Below are 9,971 nucleotides of genomic sequence, written 5' to 3' on the forward strand. Positions count from 1 at the left end.
CACAGTGATAACTACAAAATGATTATTATAAATTTCATTATTCCTCCTATATTTATCAATCATCACTACTATAAGAAACACATTTTTCCTCTTCGTATTGACTTAGTGAACTATTATTACCTGCGACTCACCAAATATAATTTTATATAATTACCATTATTGCCCCATTTTGGGCCTATGAGGGTAATTTAAGACTGTGAAATTGCACACAAAAATGAGACAAATATGAAAACCATAGTATTCAGTTATCCTTGAAAGAAACACCTGTTGTCAGTAGAGCCTGGTTGGTGTGGCTCAGTGGTTGAGAGTTGACCTATGAACCAGGAGGTCATGGTTCAATTCTAGGTCAGGTTGCAGGCTTGATTTCCAGTATAGGGCATGCAGGAGGCAACTGATCAATGATTCTCTCTCATCATAGATATTTCTATTTCTCTCCCCTTCTCCCTTTCTCTTTGAAATCAATAAAAATACACACACATGTAAAAAAAAAAAAATATATATATATATATATATATGTATATATGTATATATATATATATATATATATATATATATATATATATATTTTTTTTTTTTTTTTTTAAGGTAGAGTATTTCCTTATTTGACCTCAAATGGGATTCATGCATCCACAAGGATTGTTTTGGGGATTACAAATACATTTTAGCAAATAGGTAAGTTCAGAAATACAGAATTTGACAGCAATGAGAATAAACTGTACCAAAACCTCACTGTCTTTGAAACACTTTTATGCTCAGGGAAGTAACTAATCAAAGGTCTCAAATCAGTTGATTTTTCCTATATTTGCCATAATTCTGGTGATTTGTTTGAAGATATTAGACTATAGCATAGTGTGATTGCTCATACTTTTGTATTTATTTAAGTTGTTTACTTGGCTGTAATTTTAATTTGAATCTAGTATCTATTTTTTTTAAGAAGAAGTTGAATGTGTTATTATTAAACTTTCTTATTTAACTATAAAGCTACTACTTAAGTGTATAAAAATAACACCAGCAAACTCAGTATATTGCTAAATTAAGACAATATTGTTCATCATCGACATCGTAACAACAAAAACTTTTCTCTATTGCCTGTTATTTCCAATGGAAATATCATTAAGTATTTTGACCCAAATCCAGAGGCCAATGAAAGCAAGTTACAGTATTATATAAGGCTTAAGATAACAATGTTATCCTTAAAATATATAATTTTTATAACTATATTTTACCACAGATAATTTCAGGAATTCTGAATATTATACCTATAGCCTAGACTAAAAACCATACAGTGTTATGGAAAAGATGCACATTGTGTTTATCTGTCATCATTAGATGGTTAAAGGGTATTTTCACCCAATAGCATTGTTGCAGTTTCTTTGTTCATTGGTATTATTAAATCTTTTATCCACCACTAATTTAATACAACTATGCTAGATAAGTTGTTTCAGACCACTTTATTTATCAATAGGTGGGTTCCATTTTCACTCCTCAATAGATTTTATGTATTTCTCATATGCTTCTTCATTCATTAGTTCATCTAGTTCTGAAGGATTACTCAGAGTCATCTTGATCAGCCAACCGTCTTCATAACAAGATTTGCTGACAAGTCCAGGATTTTCTACAAGAGCTGTGTTAATTTCTGTTACTTCTCCTGACAGAGGAGAATAGAGTTCACTAGAAGCTTTCACATTTTCCAAAGCACCAAGCTCATCTTGCTTGTTCAATTTTGTCCCAATTTCAGGCAGACTACAGTAAACAACATTTCCCAATGCTTCCTGTGCAAAATTGCTGATTCCCACTGTTCCAATACCATTTTCTGTTGATACCCATTCATGTTTCTCTGTGAATTTATGCACCAACAGTAATTGTGACTGGTGCACAGCGTCCTGATGTCACCTGCCCGCAGAACCCAGGGCCGCAGCAGGCAGGGTGCAGGGGGCGCTCACTCACAGTGCACTGGCTGTAGTCCTAGGTGAACAAGGTCCATGAGGCTCAGAGCTCCATGTTCGCTGGAGGACTTGCAGCATAGCTCCAAAGCCACCCTGGCAGGTCAAGCTTGAATCTAGTATCTTAAGGCCAATGGTTCTCAAATGAAAATATTTATCAGACTTATTCATAGAGTTGCATAGACATACAGATGTCTAGGCCTTTGTCCTTACTTACTGAATCTCTTTACTTCGTATTTTAAGAATATTCTTTTTATATCATGTATATAATGTTTCATAATCATAATTATAAAAAATTATAATCATCTTTTAAATAAATCAGGTATAATATTCATTGGTTTAATATAGGCTTAATCAGTTATGCCTTTATATCATTTGTCTAAAATTATATTTGAAATAGCTGTATTATGATATTGTGCATGTCACAAAACAACCAACACTTTTGGTGACTTATAGATTCATATTATAAACTATCATTAATCGCTTTACATTTAAAATTTTCAGTAAGAAATTAACAATAGCCATAAGTTTCTGTCATCTATAGTCTTTGTTTTACTCCAATGATATGTGACAACTCTTTGATAAGATAGAGTTTTTGTTTTCAACAACAAAAAAAAAGAGCATCAGAACACTAGAAAAGGACTATACCAGGTACTTCACACTATTGACATTCAATGAAAAGACTCTTGAGTAAAGTCTGGTGATGACATCACTTCAACAACTTTCAGACGGGGCTGAGTCAAGAATAAAACAGATGCTAACCAAAAAACATATATTGAAACATGATAACAAGATATGATTGGAAATATTGATTATGCAACCATGTCCTCATAGAGTGTTTATAGTTGGGAATAATGTTTATTTAATCAAGTAGATGATAAGCCACTTTTAAAAATATATATATTTTACTGATTTTTTACAGAAAGGAAGGGAAAGGGATAGAGAGCTATAAACATCAATGAGAGAGAAACATCAACCAGCTGCCTCCTCCATATCCCCCCCAGGGATGTGCCTGCAATCAATGTGCATGCCCCTGACCAGAATCAAACCTGGGACCCCTCAGTCCACCGACTGATGCTCTATCCACTGAGCCAAGCCAATTTCGGCGATGACAAGCCCCTTTTAAGGACATTTTTTTTAAAAAAAGATATCTACAAAGTCCTCACAGAGAAACTGCCTTGGCACCTGGCTATAGAACCCCATCCTTACAAGTGGTAAGAAAGTTCACTTATTGACAAGGCAAAAAACCTAAAGATATATGCATGACTTGGAGAGGAGAACATTTCATCTAAATGTACAGACACCTCAGGTGAAATTTGTTGTAAAGATGTTTTAGGTCTTAGTTTCCTACTTTCAAGATAGCAAATAATATAAGTCTTTAAAATTAAAATGTATTCTGAGATTCCTGTGACAATTTACAGAAAGAAGTAAATTTTTTGATTGTTTAATTCTGTATGACTTTGGATTTTACAAAATGATTTCAGAAAGAATACATAGTAAATTAAGATATGTAATGCATAAGTGCAAATAATCAAGCCAAATCTAATGAACCACCCTTATTTTATGATCAAGAATAATCTTTCTATGAGTTTGTTAAGAAGATAAAGAATGAAGAAACAATTGAAAAAGGAGACCACTGGATATCTTTTCAATGGAACACCATAGCTTCTGGAGATTAACTGTTCCCATGGGAGTGTGCAATTTATTTAGTCTTTGACTAGGGTTCTTACAGAACTACATAGATAGGTGTTAACTTCTAAAAAATGAATTTACAAATGGATGCAAAACACATTCAGAATGTGTTATCTCACTATAACCCTATGGCAATTTGAGTTTTCTTTACATCAGTTTTGATCCCTCATTAATTAAAATCTTTGACAAATGTTCATTTTTTTTAAAATATTTTTTATTAATTTTTTACAGAGAGGAAGGAAGAGGCATAGAGAGTTAGAAACATTGATGAGAGAGAAACATTGATCAGCCTCCTGCACACTCCCTACTGAGTATGTGCCAGCAACCAAGGTACATGCCCTTGACTGGAATCGAACCTGGGACCCTTGAGTCTGCAGGCCGATGTTCTATCCACTGAGCCAAACCGGTTAGGGTGACACATATTCATTTTATGTGGTATGGCAATCATGATTTTATCTATCATGAAAATTCCATAATTCCTGTGACATAAATTCTGGCATTCTTCTAAAGCCATTAATAAGACTTCAGAAGTTAAAGTTAGAAAATATTTATCAAGAGGCTCATGCTTAATGGTCAGTGAGTATATAGTAGACTTCAAAATAAAAATGAAGGTACACTTCAAAATAAAAATGTTTATGATAGCATAGACATTTCTACTTGGTGATAAGTCTGAACTATATAGTTCTGATTTAGAAGAACATAAAGCAAAATTTAGCAATGACTCAGAGATTCTCAATGATTTTAGGGACAACATGTGCAATGGTATGGAAGCAATAAAGAACCTGATACAGAGCTTGAATCCATACAGTAGCAGGTTCTTTGAGACATAAGAACAATTGAATCAAATGTCTCAACTCTTAAAGTTGCTTATTCTGTTTTATGAACACAGAACTACCGTATTTTTACATGGTACTCTTTTTGTCATTAATTATCAGAGGCAAAGTATACTATGAACAGAAATTGCATATATGTATCTTTATTTAATTGTAAGTGACAAAAAATATATTTGAACCTCCAACATTTCATTCACCTGTATCAATTTATTTTAAATAATAGTGGCCCGATGCACAAAATTCTTGCAGGGGGGGGGGGGGGGGGTAATGTCCCTCAGCCCAGCCTGCATCCTCTTCAATCTAGGATCCCACAGGGGATGTCCAAATGCAGGTTTGTGCCCTATCCCTGTGAAATTGGACCTAAACCAGCAGTCAGATATCTCTCTCATGATCCAGGACTGCTGGCCACCAACTGCCCACCTGCCTGCCAGCCTGATCACCACATAACCACTCCCTTGCAACTTGATCAATGCCTAACTGCTCCCCTGCCAGCCATATTGTCCCCAACTGCCCTTCCCTGAAGGCCTAGTCACACCCAACAACTCTCCATTGCAGGTCCAGTCGCCCCCATCTGTCCTTCCCTGCTGAACTGGTCACCCCCCATCTACCCTCCCCTCCAGGGTTGGTCCCGTCCAACTGCTGTCCCCTGCAGGTATGGTCACCTTTAACTGCCCTCTCCTGCTGGCCTGGTCGCCCCTAACAGCCCTCTCCTGCCATTCTGGTCACCCCCAACTGCCCTCCCTTGCAGGCCTCATCACCCCAACTGTCCTCCCCTGAGGCCATCTGTGGCAGCCATCTTTGACCACATGGGGCACAACTTTGACCACATGGGGGTGGCCATCTTGTGTGATGGCATGAGGGTCAATTTGCATATCACCTCTTTATTATATAGGATATTTGCCGTTCATTAATGCATTTGTATAAATAGATAAGGTATATGTGCCATTATTTTAAAACCACATTTTTTCTGACCACTTTCTTTAAAATGAAAGTCTATATTAAACATAAACACTATCTTGTACTTCCATGGGACAAAGGGTGAGAGCTGGGAGGAAGGAAGTCTTGTTTCCACCAAGAGATGACGAACTATTGCATAGAATGAAAGAGAAGGAATAAAGTTAAGAGGATCCATCAGTGAGAAGTTTTGTTTGTTTGTTTGTTTTCATTGCTATAGGAGAAAACTAGCTGAAATGGAGAAAAAAATACTTAAATATGTAAAAAAGGAAAAATGTGTATCTATGGAATCAAAATTCTAACTGAAGGAATAAATTTTCTTTTAGAGGGGATGGTCAAGAAATTTCAATTAGCAAATGTTAAATTATATGGATTCAATTATTACATTTGAGAAACCACATACGTCATAAAATACAGAGTAAATTATACAAGGATAGGCAAAGTAGGTTTATGATTGCTCAGATGAAAAATAATACAATAATTAGTAAGTGATAATACAAGAATAAATTCTGTGTTTCATGTACTCACAACTAAAAACCTACTTTATATTACTACCTGTATATTACTTATATTTCTTCAGGTCATTTGCTAAGTTTCTCAGGAGTAAAAGAATCATTGCTACCAAAACATTCATTTTTTTCACCTTTTCCAGGCCTAAAAAAAATAGCCTAAAAGTACTTCCCAGACTATTAGATGTGACAAATGAGTCATAGGAATTTTAAATTAGAACCCCTTGTTATAAATTTACCACAATTTACATATAAGTATAAATAGGAAAGTAGCTGAAACTGATTTGGCTCAGTGGATAGAGCGTCGGTCTGTGAACTGAAAGGTCCCAGGTTCGATTCTGGTCAAGGGCATGTACATTGGTTGTGGGCACATCCCTGGTGTGGGGTGAGCAAGAGGCATCGATGTTTCTAGCTCTCTATCTCTCTCCTTTTCCTTCCTCTCTGTAAAAAAATCACTAAAATATATTTTTTTAAAAAGACCACGGGCATATTCAGATTTAATAAATTGTTCTCAGAGATTTTGTTTTTTAAAAAGAAAAGGAAAAAAAAAAAAGAAAGTAGTCAGAATAAGAGGACACACAATTTTGATGGCTGGGAACCCATTATAGAAATATAGCAGAAAATTTTCAACATGCCATAGAAATTGTTTTTCAGAAATAAAGGAAGGGAGAAGTGTGGAGGCAGAAAATGTAGACCATCTTGCTTATTTCGTAATACCAATAAAAATAACTCCCTATATAATACCAACTGGGGGGGGAAAAAGAGTAATGATAGATCTACAGTACAGATATTTATATGTAGTAGCATTTATCACATATAATTTTAGTAAGATTTATGCTAATAATAAATCAACCAACATCATAAACTATAAGATTAGCATTTAAAAGCTTGACATAGCCCATGACCATTCCAGGAGCAGCCATCCTGTGACCACGCAAGAAACGAATGCCTTGCAAGCAAACACTGCCCTGACTGCTTGAGGAGCAGATGCCACTCGTGGCTGCCTAAGGAGCAACCTCTGCCTGCGACTGTGCAACATGTCATCAAGCCCAATGCTGAAACCACAGACCCAATGCGATTCAAAACCTACATACCTTGGTGAGAGCAAGAATAGTGAGACAGATGAACCCCCAAAGGAAAGGAAAGGAGGAATCACCAGAAAAGGAACTAAATGAAATGGAGGCATGTAATATGTCAGAAAAGGAACTCAAAGTAAGGGTCATGCAGTTCATAAACTGGATGGATGAGAAAATTAACAACCTATGTAAGAATCAGGTGGAAATAAATAATAACATAAATACAATAAAAATAATATGAAAAAATTTTAACAGAAGACTAGGAGAAACAAAGGGCATAATTAGAGAATTAGAAGGCAGGGAAGTAGAACAAACCCAATCTGAAATGCTATTGGGGGAAAAAATCAAAAGAAAGGAGAAGAGCCTGAGAGAGAGCTTTGGCACAACATGAAACAAAGCAACATTCATATAATAAGGGTTCCAGAATGACAATAAGAAGAGAAAGGGTTAGAACAACTATTTGAAGACATAATGTCAGAAAACTTCCCTGACTTAGGGAAGAAAAAAGTTACATAGGCACAGAGTCCCAAACAATTTGAACCCAAAAAGAGCCAGACCAAGACATGTCATAATTATCATGGTAAGTGTTAACAACAAAAAGAGAAACTTAAAGGCTGCAAGAAAGAGATAGAAAGTTACCTACAAAGGATCTCTCATTAAATTATCAAATGATTTCTCAATTTCACATCAGGCCAGAAAGAAATGGAAGGAAGTACACAAAGTTATGTAAATCAAGGGACTGAATCCAAAAATACTCTATCCAGTGAGGCTATCATTCAAAATTGAAGGGGAAATCAGAAACTTCACTGACAAAAAACAAACAAACAAACAAAAAACTAACAGAGTTTATCACTACCAAGCCAGAAATGCAAGAAATGCTCAAAAGACTTGTAAAAAGAATGAAAAAAAGGGGAAGGAACACAGGCACAAAAAAATAAAAATGGCTGCAAACAAGTACCTATCAATAATAATGTTAAACATAAAAGGTCTAAATGCTCCATCAAAAGACATAGAATGGTGAAATGGATAAGAAAACATGACTCATTTTTCATGATGTCTACAAGAGACCCACCTCAGAACCAGGCTCATAGAGACTAAAAGTGAAGGGATGTAAAAATATCTTTTGGGCAAATGGAAATGAAAAGAAAAAAGCTGGGGTAATAATACATATATCTGACAAAATATACCTCAGAGTAAAGGCCATAACAAGAGATAAGGAAGGCCATTTCAAAAAATTAAAAGGATCAATAAAACAAAAGATATAACTCTGATAAACATATATGCATCCAATTCAGGAGGGCCCAAAAAATAACAAACTTGTGGGAAAAATCAAGGAAGAAGTTTATAGCAATACAATAATAGTAGGGGACTTTAACATCCCACTGACATCACTGGATAAATTCTATTGACAAAAAATCAGCAAAGAAACAGCAACCCTAAAAGACTCACTAGATCAGATGGACTTAATTGAAATTCAGAAAATTTTACTCCAAAGCTACAGAATATACATGCTTCTCAAGTACACATGGGATATATTCAAAGACAGACCACATATTGGGTCATAGGCAGACACTACAAATTTAAGAAGATTGAAATCATATCAAGTATCTTCACAGACCACAAAGCATAATATTAGAACTCAACTATAATAAAAACAATAAAAAAATTCAAACACTTGGATGATGAATAGCATGCTATTAAACAATGTTTTGATTACCCAGGAGATAAAAAAATTAATATCCTGGAAAGGAATTTCAATAAAAACACAGCAATCTAAAAACCTATGGAACACAGTGAAAGCAGTCCTTAGAGGGAAGTTCATAGCATTACAGGCCTACATCAGAAAAAAAAAAAAAAAGAAATAAATTATCTGACTCTACAATTTAATTTTAAAGAATTAGAAAAAGAACAACATGAAAAGCACATAGCGAGCAAAAAGGAGATAATGAAGATTAGAGCAGAAATAAATGAAATAGAGACAAAAAAATAAAATAAATAACAATGTCAATGAAACCAACACCTGGTTCTTTGAAAGGATAAACAAGATTGATGAACCTCTAGCCAGGATCACCAAGAAGCAAAGAGAAAGAACCCAAATAAACAAAATCAGAATTGAAAGAGGTGAAATAAAACAGACCCCACAGAATTACAAAATATTGTAAAAAAAAAAAAAAAAAATAGTAGGAACAATTCTACTTCAACAAACAAGAAACCTAGAAAAAAATGAACATATTCCTAGAAAAATACTACCTTCCAGAACTCAATAATGATGAATCAAAAAATCTCAACAGGCCAATAACTAAGGAGGAAATTGAAGAAGTCATCAAAAATCTCCCAGCAAACAAAAGCTCAGGGCCAGAAGGCTACACAGGTGAGTTTTACCAAACATTCAAAGAAGAACTATAACCTATCCTCATAAGCTATTTATACCAAAAAACTCAAGAGGAAGGGACACTTCCAAGCTTTTTCTATGAAGCCAGCATTATACTAATCCCACGGCCAGATAAAGACACTACATAGAAAGAGAATTACAGGCCAATATCCCTCATGAACATAGATGCCAAAATCTTCAACAAAATTCTAGCAAGTCAGATCCAGCATTACATTAGAAAGATCATACACCATGACCATGTAGTATTTATTCTGAGAATGCACGGCTGATCCTGTATCTGCAAATCAAACCAATAAACATGATAAATCACATAAACAAATTGAGAGACAAAAATCACAAAATCATATCAATTGATGCAGAAAAGGCATTTGACAAAATCTACCATTTTTTTCTGATTAAAACTCTGAGCAAAGTGGGAATAGAGGGTTCATACCTCAACATAATAAATGTCTTACATGACAAACATAGAGCCAACATCATACTCAATGGGCAAAAAATAAAACCATTGCCCCTAAAACAAGAACAAGACAGGGATGCCACTTTCACCTTACCTGTTTGACATAGTACTGGAA

At 34.9% G+C, this 9,971-nt stretch overlaps 1 pseudogene across 1 annotated transcript; it reads right to left on the reverse strand.

The window, feature by feature from the left end:
• Positions 1–1,468: 1,468 nt before the first annotated feature.
• LOC311617411 (glycine cleavage system H protein, mitochondrial-like) lies at positions 1,469–2,221 on the reverse strand (annotated as a pseudogene). Its single transcript has 2 exons — positions 2,161–2,221; positions 1,469–1,938 (listed from the first exon to the last, which is right to left on the reverse strand). The product of its transcript is annotated as a glycine cleavage system H protein, mitochondrial-like (transcript).
• Positions 2,222–9,971: the final 7,750 nt, after the last annotated feature.

The sequence above is a fragment of the Pipistrellus hanaki genome (genome assembly GCF_964339955.1).
Source record: "Pipistrellus hanaki genome assembly, chromosome: 2".
Taxonomy (NCBI): Eukaryota; Metazoa; Chordata; class Mammalia; order Chiroptera; family Vespertilionidae; genus Pipistrellus; species Pipistrellus hanaki.